Consider the following 23,111-nt stretch of genomic DNA (forward strand, 5'->3'; position numbering starts at 1 on the left):
GGATACTGAGGAGAGGACTATTCAAGTGGATGACGACATCAGGAAATACAAAACTGGCGTTCTACGGATCGAGAGAGGTACGTTAGATCCCTTAGTGGGGGGAGGTAGGTTAGAAAACCTGAAAAGGGAAATGGAGCGGCTACAGTTAGATATTGTGAGAATAATTGAAGATTATTGGCAAGTGGAACAGGACTTTCGGACAATTGAATACATGGTTATAGGTACAAAATCAAGCAGGGGTAATGCAGGAGTCAGCTTAATAATAAATAAGAAAATAAGAATGCTGGTAGGCAACTATGAACCGTGCAGTGAACGCATTATTGTAAGCAAGATACCAAGATAGACACGAAGCCCACACCCACCCCAGTAGTACAAATTTATATGCCAACTAGCTCCGCAGATGGTGAAGAAATCGCAGAAATATACGATGAGATAAAAGAAATTATTCAGATAGATTAGGGAAACGAAAATTTTGTCATTGGAATTCGGCAGCAGGAAAAGGAAGAGAACGAAAACTTGTAGGTGAATATGGACTGGGCTAAAGGAACGGAAGATGAAGCCGCCTGATAGAATTTTGCGCATAGCACAATTCATTTAGCACCAAGACCTGGTTAGAGAATTTCTAGGTGAAAAGTTAATATTAGTAAAGGGGACATTTGTCTGTGCTAAAACTAGCCACTTCTAACCACCTCTCTTGTTTGTGAGGAATCTAGTTTACATTTCCAATTAACCCCCCCCCCTCCCCCCTTTTTATTTCCTATTCGGATTGTAAACCAAAAAAATACTTGCGGTTTTTTTTAAGCCATTGTTTCCCATACGTGGTAGACGGCGCTGTAATCGACAAATATGAAGTGTGCTGTTTTGCTATTACTTGGTCATACATTTCATTTACGGTGTAAATGAAAACCTTTGTGTTCTAACAGTTCGTATTTATGTTCGAAATTTACTCATGTGTTCCATGTTTGTTTGTGCAGTTCAATACGGTTAGCCGTTACAAAGTCTGCCTAGAAGCTAAGTTTAGCATGATCGCGGAACAAAGAAGTGAATGTAATAGTTCTCTGTTCCCATCGGAATGTTTGATTTCGGTGAATCCCCATGCCTCTTACCATTGCGTTGCCTCATTTCGTTGAGTATCCACGGCACATGAGCCTGTCAAGTTCACTTCATGGACATTTTACGTTATTTCAGAGGATGTGGTTCGTATTCCACCGATAGCAACACAGCTGGCAGTGCGAGAGTTACGGGGATTGGATGGAAACACACCGGTATCAGTCACTCTGGTGATGGGGTTCGCAGGCGGTCTCCCAAATCAATCATTCCCATGGTATCGGTACTCACCAAAACCAACCCTACAGGAACATAAAACTACGTCACCATACAAGTAGCTTACCTGCCAGAAATTTCAAGGCCTAACCTTACTATTTGTGCTGTACAATCACAAATGCAACTCTCAAGTAACATTGAACACAAACGTCAACCAATAGAACATACAGGTTTACATTTACATCGTAAACGAAATGTTGAATCAAATGCATCGGTTCCTAACTGCAAAAACAGGCACACATGATATTTTTCGATTACGGCGCCATCTACCACGAATGGTAAACAATCCTTTCAGTAAGCCGTACATATTTTTTGGCGTAGAATCCGAATGTGTTAAAAAATGGGATTTCTCATTTGAAAATATGAAGTTGACCCCTCACACGTAGGAAGAGCGATTAGGAGAAAGCCAATTGCACCAGAGATAGACGTCAACATTACAAATAGAAACTTTTAACCTAGAACACGTTTTTCGTGCGATGGGTCGTTTCCAAGATACTTAGTTTTCTCAAGTTAAATTAAAACGGAAAAAATGGCAATACCAAGAAGGAATTTGCGACATAAACGAAAGTTAGAAGGCGTGTTTCTACATCTGAAAGATGATATTTATTCTAAATTTCGCGCCAGTCGCTTAGGAGTGGCGCTACTAACGCCACTGTAAGGATGCAAATCAGTTTTAGCTGCTGGTAAACCTTTCGGGACGTGGGGTCGTGGCCCCAGAAACTCTTGTGTTCCTAAAGTTTCGTCCAGGACTGCGTTTGGTTTGCTCAGGTTTGCTTTGAATACACGCTGTAACGGTCATGGGCGTTAGTTGCCATTGAGATTGGACGTGCTGATTCGATGTTTATCATTGATGCCTTTAAGGCGACTAACATTCCATTGTCATCACTTCTTTGTTTTTGAACGAGGGTGTGAAATAGGGCTAGGAGAAGCTGGATGTTCATCGCTGATGCTCAGGAAGACTTGGCAAGAATGTGGCCACTGCACATGATGGCTGACTGCGGTGGTCACGGGAAGACCGGGTGCTGGATGGCCGCGTGGCGTTGTCGAGAGGGAAGACAACCGTGTTCGGCTTATGGCTCTGGCGCACCATGCTACATCTGCAGCAGCAACTTCAGCAGCAGTTGGCACGAAGGTGACACAAGGAACTGTTACTTATCGGTGCTCCCTGCCGCCGTTGGATAAGCAGCTGCAGCAGCAAGTCGTATACTCCTAGCTCACTCATTTGTTACATAGTTTAATTCTTAATTTCTTTGCGTGTTTTTGGTACTTCCATTGTTTAATTCAAAAATTTCGGGCGTATTATAGTATTTGAGAGTTGCAGCATCGCGTTTTAGTACGTGAATAGTGTAAAATCGCGTAGTCTCCTTCCGCCGCCGAGCAGTGTGTCAGCAGTGCGCAAGTAGCAGCATTACTGCATTTACTAGGCAATCTTGTATTTTAATAACCGTTTAAATTTTGTGTCGATTTGTTTGCGCTCTCTGTTGATTAGTTCAGACGATCTTTGCACAACAGTTTTTAGCATGGATAGGGACTGCGACTGCTGTGTTCGGATGCAGGCTGAGTTGGCATCCCTTCGCTCCCGGGTTCAGGCAGTGTTGGCTTCGGTCACACAGCTTGAGGCTGTTGCCAATGAGCATCACTGTGGGGGTCCGGATGGGGGTTTGTCGGGGACGGCCAGCTCGTCCCACGCATCCCCCGATCGGACTACGACTGTGGTTGCCCAGGATACTGCCCGCATTGAGGCTGATCCCTTACCTGTGGTAGAGTGGGAGGTCGTCTCAAGGTGTGGCAGGGGGCAAAAGACATTCCGGAGGGCTGAACGGAAGGCCTCTCCAGTTTGTCTGACGAACCGGTTTCAGGCTCTGTCTCAGGCTGGTACTGATCTTCGGCCTGACATGGCTGCTTGTCCTGTTCCAGAGGTTGCCCCTCAGTCTGCAAGATCCGGGCGGTCGCAGAGGGTGGGCTTACTGGTAGTTGGGAGCTCCAACGTCAGGCGCGTAATGGGGCCCCTTAGGGAAATGGCAGCAAGAGAGGGGAAGAAAACCAATGTGCACTCCGTGTGCATACCGGGGGGAGTCATGCCAGATGTGGAAAGGGTCATTCCGGATGCCATGAAGGGTACAGGGTGCACCCATCTGCAGGTGGTCGCTCATGTCGGCACCAATGATGTATGTCGCTATGGATCGAAGGAAATCCTCTCTGGCTTCCGGCGGTTGTCTGATTTGGTGAAGACTGCCAGTCTCGCTAGCGGGATGAAAGCAGAGCTCACCATCTGCAGCATCGTCGACAGGACTGACTGCGGACCTTAGGTACACAGCCGAGTGGAGGGTCTGAATCAGAGGCTGAGAAGGTTCTGCGACCGTGTGGGCTGCAGATTCCTCGACTTGCGCCATAGGGTGGTGGGGTTTCAGGTTCCGCTGGATAGGTCAGGAGTCCACTACACGCAACAAGCGGCTACACGGGTAGCAGGGGTTGTGTGGCGTGGGCTGGGCGGTTTTTTAGGTTAGATGGCCTTGGACAAGTACAGAAAGGGCAACAGCCTCAACGGGTGCGGGGCAAAGTCAGGACATGCGGGGACCAAGCAGCAATCGGTATTGTAATTGTCAACTGTCGAAGCTGCGTTGGTAAAGTACCGGAACTTCAAGCGCTGATAGAAAGCACCGAAGCTGAAATCGTTATAGGTAAGTTCAAGGCAATCGTAAAATGCGTTTTAGACAGGTACGTGCCGAGTAATACTGTGAGGGACGGGAAAAACCCACCGTGGTACAACAACAAAGTTAGGAAACTACTGCGAAAGCAAAGAGAGCTTCACTCCAAGTTTAAACGCAGCCAAAACCTCTCAGACAAACAGAAGCTAAACGATGTCAAAATTAGCGTAAGGAGGGCTATGAGTGAAGCGTTCAGTGAATTCGAAAGTAAAATTCTATGTACCCACTTGACAGAAAATCCTACGATGTTCTGGTCTTACGTTAAATCAGTAAGTGGCTCGAAATAGCATATCCAGACACTCCGGGATGATGATGGCATTGAAACAGAGGATGACACGCGTAAAGCTGAAATACTAAACACCTTTCTCCAAAGCTGTTTCACAGAGGAAGACCGCACTGCAGTTCCTTCTCTAAATCCTCGCACAAACGGAAAAATGGTTGACATCGAAATAAGTGTCCAAGGAATAGAAAAGCAACTGGAATCACTCAACAGAGGAAAGTCCACTGGACCTGACGGGATACCAATTCGATTCTACACAGAGTACGCGAAAGAACTTGCCCCCCTTCTAACAGCCGTGTACCGCAAGTCTCTAGAGGAACGGGGGGTTCCAAATGATTGGATAAGAGCACAGGTAGTCCCAGTCTTCAAGAAGGGTCGTCGAGCAGATGCGCAAAACTATAGACCTATATCTCTGATGTCGATCTGTTGTAGAATTTTAGAACATGTTTTTTGCTCGCGTATCATGTCGTTTTTGGAAACCCAGAATCTACTATGTAGGAATCAACATGTATTCCGGAAACAGCGATCGTGTGAGACCCAACTTGCTTTATTTGTTCATGAGACCCAGAAAATATTAGATACAGGCTCCCAGGAAGATGCTATTTTTCTTGACTTCCGGAAGGCGTTCGATACAGTTCCACACTGTCGCCTGATAAACAAAGTAAGAGCCTACGGAATATCAGACCAGCTGTGTGGCTGGATTGAACAGTTTTTAGCAAACAGAACACAGCATGTTGTTATCAATGGAGAGACGTCTACAGACGTTAAGGTAACCTCTGGCGTGCCACAGGGGAGTGTTATGGGACCATTGCTTTTCACAATATATATATAAATGACCTAGTAGATAGTGTCGGAAGTTCCATGCTGTTTTTCGCGGATGATGCTGTAGTATACAGAGAAGTTGCAGCATTATAAAATTGTAGCAAAATGCAGGAAGATCTGCAGCGGATAGGCACTTGGTGCAGGGGGTGGTAACTGTCCCTTAACATAGACAAATGTAATGTATTGCGAATACATAGAAAGAAGGATCCTTTATTGTATGATTATATGATAGCGGAACAAACACTGGTAGCAGTTACTTCTGTAAAATATCTTGGCGTATGCGTGCCCAACGATTTGAAGTGGAATGATCATATAAAATTAATTGTTGGTAAGGCGGGTACCAGGTTGAGATTCATTCGGAGAGTGCTTAGAAAATGTAGTCCATCAACAAAGGAGGTGGCTTACAAAACACTCGTTCGACCTATACTTGAGTATTGCTCATCAGTGTGGGATCTGTACCAGATCGGGTTGACGGAGGAGATATAGAATATCCAAAGAAGAGCGGCGCGTTTCGTCACAGGGTTATTTGGTAACCGTGATAGCGTTACGGAGATGTTTAGCAAACTCAGGTGGTAGACTCTGCATCGCGGTGTAGCTTGCTGTCCAGGTTTCGAGAGGGTGTGTTTCTGGATGAGGTATCGAACATATTGCTTCCCCCTACTTATACCTCCAGAGGAGATCACGAATGTAAAATTAGAGAGATTAGAGCGCGCACGGAGGATTTCAGACAGTCGTGCTTCCCGCGAACCATACGCGACTGGAACAGGAAAGGGAGGTAATGACAGTGGCACGTAAAGTGCCCTCCGCCACATACCGTTGGGTGGCTTGCGGAGTATAAATGTAGATGTAGATGTAGATGTTCCTTCAAAGACGCCTCTGCGCCACTCAGCCTGTATCGTGCATTTTACTGACCCCTAACGTCCTCCATCAGCGACTTCAGTTGCGTTAAACGGGAGCTCATTGGAGGACAGGGTGGAGGTCAGGTGTGTTTCCTGATGAAAGCTGGTTCTGGCTCGGTGCAACCACCCTGTCTCTGTGCTAGAGAGACTGGATCTACACCTGGAGCTATGATCTGGAGTGCGATTTCTAACGACAGCAGGAGCACTCGCGTGGTTATCCCACGCACCAAGACTGCAAATTTGTAAGTCCGTGTGGTGATTCGACCTGTTGTGCTGCCACTCATGAGCGCATTGCAAAGACGCTTTCCAACAGGATAACGCTCGCTCACACACCGTTGTTGTAACCGAACACGCGCTAAGGAATGTGGACGCGTTGCCTTGGCCTGCTCGATCGACAGATCTGTCTCCAGCCGAGCACATGTGGTCCACCAATTGACGACAACTGCAGCGTCATTCACAACCAGCGTTAACCGTACCTATATTTACGGATCAAGTGCAGCAGACGTGGATCTCAACATCGCAAACCAACAATCGGCACCTGTAAAACACACTGCAGGTACGTTTTCATGCTTATATTCAATATTATGGAAGGTACACCGGTTATTAATGTACCAGCGTTTCACTTTTGCAGTGGCTTATCTCATGCGTACATTAATTTGTTGTTTTGCGTTGTTAATCACTTACATGCCATGTTGTTGTTGTTGTTGTTGTGGTCTTCAGTCCTGAGACTGGTTTGATGCAGCTCTCAATGCTACTCTATCCTGTGCAAGCTTTTTCATCTCCCAGTACCTACTGCAACCTACATCCTTCTGAATCTGCTTAGTGTATTCATCTCTTGGTCTCCCTCTACGATTTTTACCCTCCACGCTGCCCTCCAATACTAAATTGGTGATCCCTTGATGCCTCAGAACATGTCCTACCAACCGATCCCTTCTTCTGGTCAAATTGTGCCACAAACTTCTCTTCTCCCCAATCTTATTCAATACTTCCTCATTAGTTATGTGATCTACCCATCTAATCTTCAGCATTCTTCTGTAGCACCACATTTCGAAAGCTTCTATTCTCTTCTTGTCCAAACTATTTATCGTCCATGTTTCACTTCCATACATGGCTACACTCCATATGAATACTTTCAGAAATGACTTCCTGACACTTAAATCAATACTGGATGTTAACAAATTTCTCTTCTTCAGAAACGCTTTCCTTGCCATTGCCAGTCTACATATGACAAATGTATTCCCTATAACTTTCAGTTCTCTGCTTTAATTACTTTTCGGTGTTGTGATTTTTTCCCTTTACCATATATAGTGTGTGAGTGTGCCACACATATGATAATGACGCGCCGAGTATCCGCGCGGTCTGAGCGCGTCTTGCCACGGTCCGCGCGGCTCCCCCCGTCGGAGGTTCGAGTCCTCCCTGGGGCATGGTCGATGTGTGTCGTCCTTAGCGTGAGTTAGATTAAGTTAGATTAAGTAGTGTGTAGGCTTAGGGACCGATGGCCTCAGCAGTTTCGTCTCATAAGATCTTACCACAAATTTCTAATTTTTCCATATCATACTAATTTATTGGACATTCCATTCCAGATGTCATGCACTGGTAGCTGCGTACGTAAGTATTTTAATCACGTGTAATTTTGAACCTCGGGATGTAAGACGACGTGCAGTGGATCGAGTGACCACAGAACGAAATAGAGTCCCTTTACATGCTCAGTTAACATGCTTACAATTTGCAATTATTTGGGTATCCCTTTTTAATTGCTTTTCAATATATTAATGTAGGTTTCATACTGTATACACTCCAGACACATCCACATTACACGGGTGATTCCTATAAGGAACAAATTAAAAATGTTAATAAACTCCAATGCTGCACTGTTGCAACAGTTACAGATTAGTAACTGTGGTGTCACCGCCAGACACCACACTTGCTAGGTGGTAGCTTAAATCGGCCGCGGTCCATTTAGTACATGTCGGACCCGCGTGTCGCCACTGTGTGATCGCAGACCTAGCGCCACCACAAGGCAGGTCTCGAGATTCGATATTGCACTCGCCCCAGTTGTACGACGACATTGCTAGCGACAATACGGACGAAGCCTTCCTCTCATTTGCCGAGAGACAGTTAGAATAGCCTTCTGCTAAGTCCATGGCTACGACCTAGCAAGGCGCAATTAGCCTTACCTAGTTTGAGAGTTATCGTATAAATGTCTCAAGATGAACGCTGTATTCATCAAAGAATAAAAGTTAAGTATAAAGCAGCTACGTACTTTTCTTGCTACCATTCAATAGATATCCTGTTCCAGACTTGACGCCAGTCGGCATGTGTGTACGCGTGCCTTTCTTTCGGCTCCCTTCCCAGTGTGGCGTAGCAAACTTGTTACGCCACAACAGTAACCATCCAGTTAGGTTACCCTGCGAGCATTAGTTATGTCACAAGATATAAAACCTAGTTCTATCTTAGAACTGGCTTACCATGCCAGGACACGTCAACTAGCAGTTCAATACAATTAAAACACTACACTTTCAGTTTGCGTCAGAATGAAAATCTTTTTATAAATAAGTTATACAAAACTGCAACCAGTCACTTTTTGGAATAATTATGTTTTATTCCTTGAACCGGTTTTCGAACCTTTTCAGGTTCATCTCCAGATGGTTTCAAGAAGTTACATCATTATTGCTAGCATAATGCTGGGTGCTGGATCTATGACAAAAAGATGGAATTCACTTTAATGTATCGCCATGACTATAACTTATCTGTCGATACGGATTTAAATTTAGTTTTTTACTTACTGCGACAGTATAGGCAGCTTTTCTCGGTTAGTGTCCATCTGTCTGCCTCCATTTTGATGTCCAGTTGTTGTATCACTACACACAATTGCACACAAACTATATTAATTACACTCTGACAGCGAGACTTTTCCAGCACCCAGCATGCGCTTTACAACTGTTGCTTGTAACAAAGATCTTGAAAGAAAGATATGGCATAGGCCTACTTTGCACAGAGATGTAATTTGTTCTTCTTTATATGTATTAAGGTCCATTTAAGGGCAAATATTTTAATCAGACTGGCGATAACATGAGAGCAGAAAATAAAATAAATAAATAAACTACTACAAGAACAAGACTGGGACCAAGACATAAGAATTAGACTGTTTAGCATTTGCTGATGACATGGCACTGATCGCACAAGACATTGCCGATGCACAGAAACAGCTAGAATTATTACAAGAACAGGCAGCTAAAATAGGATTACAAAATTTCATTTGAAAAACAAAATTTATGACTGACATCAAAGATGCACCTTCTGATCTCAAAATTGGTAATAACTACATCTCTCGAGTAAAAGAATTTAAATATTTAGGTGAATGGATAGCAGAATATTGTAATGAAAAGAAATCTGTCAGATCAAGAGTCCAGAAAATGGAGACGGCGTTTCAGTTAACAAAAAACATTTACAACAAAAAGAGTCTCTCGTGGAACTGCAAAATACGACACTACAACAGTAATTAGACTCGAAGCTCTCTACGCATCTGAGACACTAAACCTTCAACACAGAACAGTAAAAGAGGAATTAGAAGTGAATGAACGTAAGATAATGAGGAAAATCCTAGGACCAAGAACTAAAGATGGGGTACATTATCCAAAACCCAATGCAGAAATAAATAAAAATATCTCCAAAATAACAGACACAATGCGCATGAGAAGAATCCAATTCATGGGGCACTTAGAAAGAATGGACTCAAACAGGTTAACGCACAAAATCCATACATTTTTAAAGAACAAAACTACAAGACCGAACTGGTACAAACAGACGGAAAAAGACCTGAGAGAATTAGAGTCTCCAAATCTACGTGATAGAAATGAAATCAGAAAAATCACAAACATACGGAGTTTTGAGGAAGAAGAGAGAAAATCTAACCGACATACATGGTCTACGCAACGAAAGCTAGCCCATTCGTTGTTTATGAAGGAATGCTGGGAGAAAAGGAAGGCCAACAAATGTTGATTACGCGTGGTCCTAAGTGATCCATCTGCGAAGAAGAAGAAAGAAGACAACAAGAACAAACTTCAGGTGATCTGATATTTTATTTCTATTTGTATATTATGTACTATACAGGCAGTTTATAGCGTTTATATTTCTTGGTTTATTTTTTATTTTTATTTCATTATGTGATTGGCCTTAACATGAATGTCCATGAATCAATGCTACAGAGTTATTGTATCGGCAGTGAGATGCAGCTGTCTGTTAGACTACGACCTTTATATTTTAATTTAAATTGATGACTAACCTTCAGATGAACTGTTGACTTATTTCTGTTGTTATGTTAACATGATCTGTGGTATTAGCAAGAGTAGATTCTGTTTATTTTAGCTAAAGGTATATGTATAAATGTTACAGTGATTGTAATGGACTAAAATTGTTTGTATGGCTGTACACTTTATATTTAAAAACTATGAACAAAAGTTCTTTAACTGTTGACTTATTTTTATTCTAACATTAAAGTGATCTGGAATATTTTGGTAAAGGCAGCTTCTGTTTGTTCCAGCTAGAAGTAACATGTATAAAAGTACTGGTTTATGTTAGCAGTAGAGGGCTTTAACATTTAGAAATATAGTACAGGTTTTATTCTGTGGTAGGATATTACATTGGCACCGGTCTAGTTAGGATGTGAGGAGGGGGAGGGGGAGGTGGTTGGAGGGGGTGGGGTTGGAGAGGCAGTGTAGGGTTCGTTGAGTGGTTACTTGTTTTGAACTAGTAGATCTTCAAAGTTCTGAAGGAAAAATTTGTTCCTCAGTTCAGTTTGAAGGTCAAGTATTGTGCCTTTGTTGGCAAAATTGAGGCAATTTATTTAATAATTTCTGTTTCTTTTTGTCTTTCATTAGTGTCCATTGAGATTTTAAGCATGCGATTAACCATTGTTCTGAAGAACGCTTTTTTATTTTGGTGTGGATGGCAAGAGGATTTGTGTATGATAACATTGGTCGTTGTTGGTTTTCTGAAAATTTGAAATTTATGCTTTTGATTTTTATTTGAGATTGTTAGATCAAGATAGTAAATGCCTTCTGGTGTTTCATGTTCTACTGTGAATTGAATTTTATTGTGTATTTTGTTAAGTTCTTTGGCTAGATTATCTATTTCTTCTGTTGTTCCATTGAACAGAATGATAGTGTCATCAACATAGCGTTTGTAATAAAGCACCTTATCTTTTAGTTGGGTTTGGGATCTAAAAAAGTTGTTTTCAAGGTTATTGATATATATGTTTGCTATCAAGCCTGCAAGACTACTGCCCATTGCCAATCCATCTTCCTGAATGTAAAACTTGTAGTTGAACAGGAAGTAGTTGTGATATAATATAAGCTCCAGGATCTCTAAGAGTTCATAGATTTCATCTCTACCCATTGTCCCATGTTTGAGTAAGTTATTTCTTACTAAACTAATTGTTTCTTTCACAGGTATGTTTGTATATAGGTTGACTATGTCAAGAGATGCAAATTTAGCTGTGACAGGGATGGGGATATCTTTTATACTATTGATGAGCTCATAACTGTTTTTGATGGAGAAGTTATTTTCAAATACGTCTTACGGATAATATCATTAAGTTTCTTGGTGATTTTGTAGCTTGGACTATTGATGGAGTTCACAATGGGACGTATAGGACATTCTGGTTTGTGGATCTTAGGCTGTGCTCTCAGTTTTAGTGCTGATGGGTTCATCACTATACAGTGCTTTGCTTCTAATGGTGTCAATAAGAAGTTGCAGTTTTTAAGCAATTTTTTAATTTTATCATGGAATTAAAAAATTGCTTAAAAACTGCAACTTCTTGTTGACACAATTAGAAGCAACAGCCTTAGTTGTCTTAGCATTTTCTGAATTTCGTTGTTAAACCACGGTTGCTCTTTTCTGTCCTTATTCCACTTACTAGGACCATAATTCTCCAGACTACGGTTTACAAACTGTTTAAGCTTCGGGGATAATTTTTCTACGTCTGTCTCACTAGAACTAAGTGATTCCAGTTCACTGTCTAAGTGAGATACTGACAACTTCTTATCTGCTCTTTCTAGAAGAAACATTCTCCTAACTTTCTTGACTAATTTATTAATTTTTGTAACCATAGCTGCTATAATGACATCTTGCTTATTAATTTCTACCTCTATATTGACGCTTCCGTTGAGGTCCGGCCTAGTTGTAGCTACGATGTCTAATAAATTTCAACTGCGTGTGGTCTATCAGATTAACTGCTCAAGAATGATTTCAGCATACGTGATCAAAAGTACTTCGCAAGACTGTCTGTCTGTACCCCACGCAATGAACCTATAGACGTTTCAATCTGCACTCGATAGGTCAAAGTCGCCTCCTACTGTTATTGCGTGATCTGGGTATTTACGTGCAACTGGCCGTAGACTGTCTTTGAATGACTCTAGAACTGTCTCAGAAGAATTCGATGGCCGGTGAAACATATAATAAATAACATGGTTTCACCTCGACCTCTAATACGCGACCAGATAACGTTACTGTCACACCCAATTTTGACCTCAGTAGAGACAGTATTTTCGTGAACTGCATTAAATACTCCCCCTCCTATGGCGTCTAATCCACTTTTCGATATATGTATCATTATTCGCTAAATATCTCAGAGGCTTCTACTTCAGGTTTCAGCCAACTCTTGGCCCCAAGAATGATCTGAGTGCGACAACTTTACAGAAAATAAAACAGACAATCCTTGAGACCACGTGTAGTGCTTACTGATTTATTTTCGTATCCATTCAGAGATATTTATAATACAGAGATAAATAACAAACAGAGAACTTATTCAGTCATCAACAGCCTCCCCAACCTAGTCACTCTCAAGTTGGGTGACCGTCTGCACCGGCCGACCAAAGTTTGAAGGATTAAGGTCCGCCCTATTCCACATTTCGTTGGACTTCTTTCAATAGTGCGGGTTCTCTTCCACATATGCTTCAACTGTCAGCTAAAGAGTACAATATCGCCAGATCTGTATTTCTCAGTTTTGCTGTGAGGACGGTGGTATTCATAAACTTTCCTCAACTCGAGGAGATAATGTTTCTTCCATCTCTTCATGAAGTTATTTTGCAGTTTTTCTATTAGGTTCGCATCTTATCCAAGATTATTGAGTATACGAGATTCAAGAGCAGAGGTTAATGAAGTCAACCGTTCTCCAGTGCAGAAATGGCTTCGTGTCAGTATTTCCCAGTCGCACCGTGTGGTCGATCGCGAGCTGATGGCGACATCTACACTGAAGCGCCAAAGAAACTGGTGTAGGCATGCGTATTCAAATACAGAGATACGTTAATAGGCAGAATACGGCCATATGGTCGCCAACGCCTGTATAGGGCAAAACGTGTCTGGCACAGTTGTTACATCGGTTATTGCTGCTGCAATGGCACGTTATAAGACTTAAGTCAGTTTGAACGTGGTGCTACAGTCGGTGCACAAGTGGTGGGACACAGCATCTCAGAGGTAGCGATGAAATGTGAATTTTCGTGTGCGACCATTTCATGAGTGTACCGTGAATATCAGGAATCGAGTAAAATATCAAATCTCTGGCAGCGGTCCGGCCAGAGAAAGATCCTGCAAGAACAGGACTAATAACGACTGAAGAGAATCGTTCAAACTGACAGGAGTGCAATCCTTCCGCAAATTGCTGCAGATTTCAATGCTGGGCTATCAACAAGTGTCAGTGTGCGAACCATTCAACAAAACATCATCGATACGGGCCTGTGGAGCCAAAGGCATACTCGTGTACCCTTGATGACTACACGGCACAAAGTTTTACGTCTCGCCTGGGCCCATCAACATCGACATCAGTATTGAAATCAAGATAAATGGAATAAAAGTAGAATGTACAATACTATTATTGGCTCTAACGATGAAAACTAACAATAATAGGCGATTGTTGATGACTGGATATATGTTGCCTGGTTGGACGACACTCGTTTCAAATTGTATCGAGCGGATGGACGTTCATTGGTGTGGAGAAAACCTCATGAATCCTTGGACCCTGCATGTCAGCAGGGGACTGTTCAATATGGTGGGTGTTCGCAGTTGGAGTGGTATCGGACTCTTGATACGTCTAGATATGACTCTGACAGGTGACACGTACGTAAGCACACTGTCTGATCACCTGCATCCATTCATATCCACTGTGCTTTCCGACGGACTTGGGCAATTCCAACAGGACAATACGACAACCCACTCGTCCAGAGCTGCTACAGAGTGGCACCAGGAACACTCTTCTGAGTTTAAACACTTCCGCTGGCCACCAAACTCCCCAGACATGAACATTATTGAGAATATCTGGTATGCCTTGTAACGCACTGTGTAGAAGAGATCTCCATCCCATCGTACTCTTGAGGATTTATGGACTTCCCTACAGGATTGATGGTGTCAGTTCCCTCCAGCAATAGTTCAGACACTAGTCGAGTTCCTACCACGTCGTGTTGCGGCACTTCTGCGTGCTCGCGGTGGCTCTACACTAAAAGACAGGTGTACCAGTTTCTTTGGATCTTCAGTGTATTTCTACCAATAAAGTCCTAAAAGTTTCTTCCTCTACTATCGTTTTCCAAAATCCTTCTCAGATAGTGTTTCTCAGTTCGTACCGTACGCTCACCACCAAGGCGCAAGTAGTACAATAAACTTCAAAGAAACACCTTTGTGAGTCAAGTTCTGATAGGTCTTCGTGTTCTCGAAGAGGTGAGTGAGGTATTTTAGTTCTGTGCGCGACATAAAATATAGTCCCTGGCAGTCCCCTTCTCGCCGGAAACATGGGAAAGGCACCATACATTTGCTTGTTTTCATATTTAACATTAGTTCAAATTGAAGAGTTGTTGTTATAGCAAATCTAAAAAGAAGGTTGTAGCAACGAAACAAGTTATCGAGCTTGACGAAAAGTGGACCTACGAAATCTACGCCTGTTACAGAAAACAGCTTGGTGATTTCAATACAGTCAGATGGTAGAGGACCTTCTACCTCGGATACGCGGACACTTCTGTTTAGTTTCCAAGGAGACACGTACGTATGATCATTTTTACCGTTTCTCTTACCTTCAAGATTCAAAAGTCGTTACGTATTTCAGACTGCGCTATAGCAGTTCATAGGTGGTGTAAATGTACATCCCTCTGTCGAATGAGTAGTTTTGTGAATGGGTGGGTATACTCTATGAGTAGTGGGTGCTTTTCTTGTATCTTAGACTCTGCAAAGTGAACTCGCCTTCCAAGTCGTACAAGTTCGTTACGAAGGAGCTTGTTATAACATTAAATTTCATATTCCGTTGGAAGCTGGGTATTTGTCAGGGAAGCTATGATGCTGGACCATCCGCACCCAACTGCGTTTTTCTGATTCTAACTCTTGGAAAGTGAATTTGCTCTTAACATTTTCTGAGCGTCGAACATTATAGATCAAAGGCAATAATCCATGGCGTTATGTGTAATGTTTCCAGTATCCTCTATATTTTGACGTCTCAATGGAACACACCAAAGCATTAATAATGAAAGAATGTTCGATATCTTTCGCATCTCTGGAAGGGAATCGTCAGAGATTTTTTCCAGAGACCACATGTGAAGTGGCTGACTTTAACACGGAGGTCCATTCCATCATAGTACAGAAGACCGGTATATGGCCATTGATGTTCCACGTAATACCAGATCTGCAGGATCATATGTGATGGGACAATGTCACCACTGCAATGGCGTCAAACTCTCTTAGGTATCAATTACTCTACGGACAATCGTATTCTGGCAATTTCGGTGTCTCCGTATCTAGTCCAGAGTCACCATAGGATCGCTCCACATTCTGGCGTTTGCGATGTCAATTACTGAGAACTGGTGAAAAAATCTCAGAAGTCGCGAACTCAGGAAGGCGTATACTTAGTCAAGGCGCGGAAGTGTCACCATTTTAATAAAGGTACACTGCTTTTACTTAAAATGAAAATAACAAATGTGTTTTTAGTCTGGGAGATTCTGATGTACAGCACTGCTCCATGAACCCTCCCCAAGGCATCACATACCCTAAAAAATAATTTTTTCTACAGCGGATGTTGATGACAAGATACCAAGAAAATCATAGAATTTCGCAGTCACGTGTAGTAACTTTCCTTTAATTAGCAGGTACATACTGCAGTTTATCGGTTACGGGACGGTAATCATAGAAAACTTGTGTGTCCCAATCAATGCCTAACTCTGCTGTGTGTTCTTCAACTCTTCGCTGATCCGTTTTCCATATGACCTCTAGTATATTATAAGTACCATCCCATTTTGTCATTGGAAGTATTTTCTGTTTCAGCAGACTTGTCAGCTGCTTTTGTAAGGATATCAGATTATTGTCGCCCTCGCAACAGGCGGCAAAGTCGTCCACGAAAGTACTTTCAAGCAGAAGTTCTGCTGCAGTAGGATATGTGCCCCTAAGTCCTGTAGCCAAATCACGCAAAGTTGCGGAAAGGAGAACCTTGGTGTATGTGAGGCCAAACTGTAAACGTGTATTAAACCTGTGAATGATGAGGTCATCATAGTTTGCCAAACTGCATCTTTTTTCTCGACATGAAACCAGGGGAATCTCGTATCTCTATCCTTTTCGTTCTACGTCAGTTGTAAATATACCTGAGTGCCATCTCCAATGATTGTCGTCTGGAACATCCTGAAGCAAATTCATGATGACAATATTTCACACAACGGATTCGAGCCTGTGTCCAAAATGTCATTGAGTGATGGTGAACTGTTTTTCCGAGTTGAAGCATCAAATAATTCTACGTTTTGTAAATTTCAGTCATTCTTTCCTCACAGCCTGATGAGGAAGGTAGTATACATAATTTATAGTATCCAACGTACTGATCGTTTCGCCCTGCTGGTTTGGGAATGACACATCTCACAAAACTGAACGTTTTTAGAAAATTTTCATTGTAACGATGTGCTACGTTTACCTGCGTTGCAACGATTCGAATAAAGGACTCCTTTCGTCTCGAACGGGCTACTTTGGTTTTGTTGCTACATTCGTTAATCTTACTACCACTTAACAATCGTAAAATTCCATTAGCTTCCTCACGTGCCTTTCTGCGTTCTATTGTCTTGTAGCATACATAAACCAGTGTTGAGCAATATCTGCAGGTAACGCACGCAGAATTTTGGGTGCCATCATGCTGCTATAATTGTTCACGTTTTTCCCTTTGGCTCCTAAGGCTTATCGCGAAATTTAGAGGGTGACCTTCACAGCTTAAAATCCTGCTGAACTTTATTTATATTGTGTTTGTCGTGTACATTTTGCGAAGAAATTTCGTTCATTTTATGTGTTAGATGTAAAAAAATGCTATGCTTTAAGAATTTGTTCACAGATTATCACTAAGGTAATGATTTTACATCATAATAATCAGTTACTGATTGTTATCAGTTAACAAAATATATCTATGTGAAATGGTAAAATTAGAGGAAAGAAGGACATAAATGTGAAATGTAAAATAACAATTTAAAACTTAATATTTAAATATTCTGGCAGCGCATAGTGACAGCTTATCTTCCAAAAATGGGATTTTAGAAACCACCTGTAACGTCGCGAGTCAATACGCAATAGCATTTTATTGCAGTAACCTACTTTGAAGTACGGGCTCGTAGCTTTGGAGCCATTGGCGGTGGCAACATACGGCCGCTGGTGTCTTAGCGTGACTCACTCGCACCGGTCGCTAGCCTAGCCGTGGGAAGCGGAACCTGTGTTAGTTCGAGCGACAGATTATTCAAGTCCCTAAGTATTAAATATTATTCAGTTTTGTTAAAAGTCAATATACAGCACTTTGTTATTGAAAGAAAGGTTGTGTTAAAATCTCAGCTATCTAGCTGAGATACTTTCAGATTCAGACACAATTACCTAAAACACCAAAAACCGACACTTATATGATTAAAGTTAGTTAGGATTCACAGCAGTTTGTCTCTTGGCATCATTTGGAATTATTACTGAAGTTCACTAAATGGCAGAACAATTTATTTAGATGTTTTATAATTAAAAACGTCCACTATTTTTCATATTAGTAACATAGAATTCAGAAAGGGTTAATATTTATTTAATAACTATTTCTTTTGTTGTATGAATAAATGAGAGTGAGTAAGAGTGTATATGTGGGACATACGTAAAGATTGAATATTATCTGATGTTAAACTTTACGTAACTATGTCATGGGAAAGTGTGAAGCAAGCAGTTGCAATGAAACTTGTAATTTCCCTACCTTGCTGATGACGTATGTCCAAGAGTACCTGCTTTTGTAAGAAGGCAGCCAGAATAGCCATTTTCACAGTAATGATTTTCTAAAGTCACTTCAAGATTAGTTTTCTTTTCGTTTGGTTTTGTTAAACATTTTATTAAGATTTGGATGATGAAGTGACGTAAATGCATATGTGAATACTGATTGGCGTTGGACAGTTTTGACGCGAGAAAGAACTCGAAGGATTGTTTTGATAGGCTGGTCATTTTGAACAACCAATCAGCGTTAAGCATTTCCCGTGCTCTATTAAGCAGTTATAAGACGTGGAAGGAACGGCAGGGATTCAGTCGTTGGCTAGTTATTGGACGTACAGGCCACGTAGGACGTGTCCGTCTATGTTATGAGTAAAATGAAGAAGTTAGGGGTATTTCGCGTCCGGATGGTATTGCCGTGAAAGCAGTTTCATTTACAGACAGACTGTGGAAATTTGAGTTTTCTGAAGTGTTTAGTTGGGACGAGAAACGCGTTCGAACTTTCGGCCTCTGTAGAATTCCACGTGGCATGTTTCATATTTCCAGAATGAAATTTTCACTCTGCAGCGGAGTGTGCGCTGATATGAAACTTCAATTGGCTTATACTGGCAGAAGTAAAGCTGTGAGTACCGGGCGTGAGTCGTGCTTCGGTAGCTCAGATGGTAGAGCACTTGCCCGCGAAAGGCAAAGGTCCCGAGTTCGAGTCTCGGTCGGGCACACAGTTTTAATCTGCCAGGAAGTTTCATGTTTCATATTCATCTATGGAAAAGTTGGCGAGCAGTTTTTTTTACTAATCCACTGAAAAAAAGACCGAATGTGAAACTCATATATTGTAGCAAAGCATCGACCGTAGATCACGTAATATTTCGGGTAGGACTTAAGTACATTTCTTATACTGGGTTGTATGAACTGTAAGCTGAGGAAATTTATATTAGTCGTTTAAATAAATACGGGCTGATGGCTGATTCTGTAATTTTGAACCTAAAGAAATAAAGAACTTGTTGCCGAATTTTGACACTTTTTCTAAAAGAACGAAGCAATCGCCCTCCACCCGAAAAACGTTGTAAGATATTACAGGATAACTTGCTACCAGAGTTTAGGCGGACTTTGCAAACGTAAGTATTGATGTTTTTCTTCAACGCTGCTGTTAAAATCGTCTGCACAGTGTCAACGTATTCAGAGAAACGGGCTGGTGACCAGATGCCGCACTGAGGTAGGTGGAACTTTTTGTAGAGCACAGCACGACGAAAGACAGTGGTCATACAATTACGCAACAAAACGCGACTTTTAACCCGCCTAGCCGCACAGCTTCATTACGCCTGGATCTACGTGGTTTGAAAATTTCTCGAAATTATATTGTAACAAAAGTTATAATTTTTCAAAATTATTAATTGTGGTGCAGTAGTCTGCAAAATTTCAGATTATTACAATAGCTGTATATAATTTTCAAGAACGTTAATTACAAGTCAACTTTTATACGAAAAACAATATATCATAATTTACAAGATATTCCCTCTAAATCTAGATTACATTATGGGCTGCGCTCTACTTCTTAATAGTGGAACTAGGTAGAAACAAAGCTATACTCCCAGATTTCATCAACATCGTTTATTTACACTTGGGAACGTTGACTTGTTAGTCTTGCCCCATTTTTATTGAACAGTTCTTTACCGTATTATTGTTGTTTCTCATCGTTAGAGCCAGTAATAGTATTGTACATTCTACTTTTATTCCATTATCTTGATTTCAGTACTGTTGTTAACAGATTATTCTAGCTCTGTATGGGGATTTTATTTTCTTGTCGCCTCTCGGCTGTTTAACGACTACTGCTAATCTCTGTGGCGTTGGCCATAAGACCTCCTTCGTTCCTAAAGATACCCAGCGCTTTCACTTCCTAGAGCCTGCACTGCCCCGCCTTCGCGTATTCTGTTATAGTCTGCTCATTGCTTACTCAGTGCCGCAAGTGTCCATTAGCGTTTATAAAAAAAAATGTGCTCCCCTACGACCAAAAAAATAAGGAGGAAATCTGCACGTTGTCCAATTGAAGAAATAAAACAGCTCATGAGTCTGAGAGATTCGGGACATCGATGATACAATCTATGCCCTAAGCCGGATAATCGTCTTGCCTACAAGCAGAACAGTAATAATCAGTCAAGCCGTGAGAAAGAGAAAACTCAGGAATGCCCATACATTGACCGATAACAGAAACAAACTAGCTGCCCTATGGAAAAACTTGCGTTCTCTTGGTATATGGAAAGTTAAAGCGGCAGCTGATTTCATTGTCGCAGCTGAAGAACTCAACCGATACTTCACATTGACAACAACCACAATTGAACGGCAACGAAACGGAAAGCATTTCACTTGGTGCCCAATGGCAGACTGTTAAAGATCCGAGCACATGTGTTAGGTTTCGAGATATGCAAGTGGCTTGAAAGCTTTTTAAGTAGTAGAACCCAGCACAGAATTTTCAACGGCGTGTGTTCAGGGCATCTTCGGGAGTGTGCCTGGGAACTGTGATAGGAACGTTTTCATTCTCCATGTACATAAATGGTCCAACGAACAGGGTGAGCAGCAACTTACGGATGTTTGCTGATGCCACTGAGGTGTTCGGGTAGGTATCCTAGCTGAATCACTATGGGAACATGCCAGATGATTTAGGTAAAAGCGGATGAATAAGAAAGACAGTCTTGTAACCTTCAAATACAGCATTATTAGGGTAAAGCTTCGATTGAATATCCAGGCATAACGTTGCAAAGCGGTATGAAATGTAATGAAAACATCATTTCGGTAATACGTAAGGTTGATGCTCGACTTCGATTTATTGGGAGAAGTATGGGAAAGAGTAACTCATCCATGAAGGAGACGTCGTTTAGAACGCCAGTGCGACGCATTCTCGTGTACTGTTCGAATTTTTGGGATCCCAGCAGAGGACAAATTAAAGTAAGGCATCGAAGCAATATAGAGGCGGACTGCTAGCGTTGTTAACGACAGTTTCAATAGGTACATGAGTATTACGCGGATGCTTCGTGAACTGAAATGTTAATCCCTGGAGGGGATACGATGCTCTTTCCTCAAGATACTACTGCACAAGTTTAGAGAACCGGCATTTGAGGCTGACTGCAGAACGATTCCACTACCGCCAACGTACATTTCGCGTAAGGACCATGAAGATAACATGCGAGAAATTAGAGTTCATACAGGGGCTTTTAGGCAGTCGTTTTCCTCTCGCTCTATTTGCGACAGGAATAGGAGGACAAGTAGTGGACAAGATACCTTCCGCCATGCAGAGTACGTTGGTTTGCGAAGTATGGGTTAGATGAAGGGGCAGGTATCTAACACCACTCCTTAACCATAAGTGTCTTCACTGAGGCCTGAAAACATGGACTAGTTTAGGAACTACCTAAAATTGGCGCTGCAACAGTACCCTCTGATTACGGACCTATTTGCAATCTTCTTGCGGCGCGAAGGTCTTAGAATAAACATTATGAGGCCAGCTAACAAATTACCTAACTACGGTCAACCTACTAGAGGAATAACAATCGTGCATCCGTAAACATCGAAGCACAATATCTGCCTTAATAAAGTTAACATACAGTATGACCTGAAGCTAGTCATGGATGCATAAGAGGCAACTATCACGTGCTGCTCGGACTTCAGCAAAGCATTTGACATTGCCGACGTTTAGTTTCCGAACTTTTTTTTTTTTTTGGTCATCACTCTACTGACTGGTTTGATGTGATGCGGCCCGCCACGAATTCCTTTCCTGTGCTAACCTCTTCATCTCAGAGTAGCACTTGCAACCTACGTCCTCAATTATTTGTTTGACGTATTCCAATCCCTGTCTTCCTCTACAGTTTTTGCCCTCTACAGCTCCCTCTAGTACCATGGAAGTCATTCCCTCATGTCTTAGCAGATGTCCTATCATCCTGTCCCTTCTCCTTATCAGTGTTTTCCACATATTCCTTTCCTCTCCGATTCTGCGTAGAACCTCCTCATTCCTTACCTTATCAGTCCACATAATTTTCAACATTCGTCTATAGCACCACATCTCAAATGCTTCGATTGTCTTCTGTTCCGGTTTTCCCACAGTCCATGTTTCACTACCATACAATGCTGTACTCCAGACGTACATCCTCAGAAATTTCCTTCTCAAATTAAGGCCGGTATTTGATATTAGTAGACTTCTCTTGGCCAGAAATGCCTTTTTTGCCATAGCGAGTCTGCTTTTGATGTCCTCCTTGCTCCGTCCGTCATTGGTTATTTTACTGCCTAGGTAGCAGAATTCCTTAACTTCATTGACTTCGTGACCATCAATCCTGATGTTAAGTTTCTCGCTGTTCTCATTTCTACTACTTCTCATTACCTTCGTCTTTCTCCGATTTACTCTCAAACCATACTGTGTACTCATTAGGCTGTTCGTCCGTTCAGCAGATCATTTAATTCTTCTTCACTTTCACTCAGGATAGCAATGTCATCAGCGAATCGCATCATTGATATCCTTTCACCTTGTATTTTAATTCCACTCCTGAACCTTTCTTTTATTTCCGTCATTGCTTCCTCGATGTACAGATTGAAGAGTAGGGGCGAAAGGCTACAGCCTTGTCTTACACCCTTCTTAATACGAGCACTTCGTTCTTGATCGTCCACTCTTATTATTCCCTCTTGGTTGTTGTACATATTGTATATGACCCGTCTCTCCCTATAGCTTACCCCTACTTTTTTCAGAATCTCGAACAGCTTGCACCATTTTATATTGTCGAACGCTTTTTCCAGGTCGACAAATCCTATGAAAGTGTCTTGATTTTTCTTTAGCCTTGCTTCCATTATTAGCCGTAACGTTAGAATTGCCTC

Source organism: Schistocerca americana, chromosome 3 (assembly GCF_021461395.2).
Source record: "Schistocerca americana isolate TAMUIC-IGC-003095 chromosome 3, iqSchAmer2.1, whole genome shotgun sequence".
In the NCBI taxonomy this organism is placed as follows: Eukaryota; Metazoa; Arthropoda; class Insecta; order Orthoptera; family Acrididae; genus Schistocerca; species Schistocerca americana.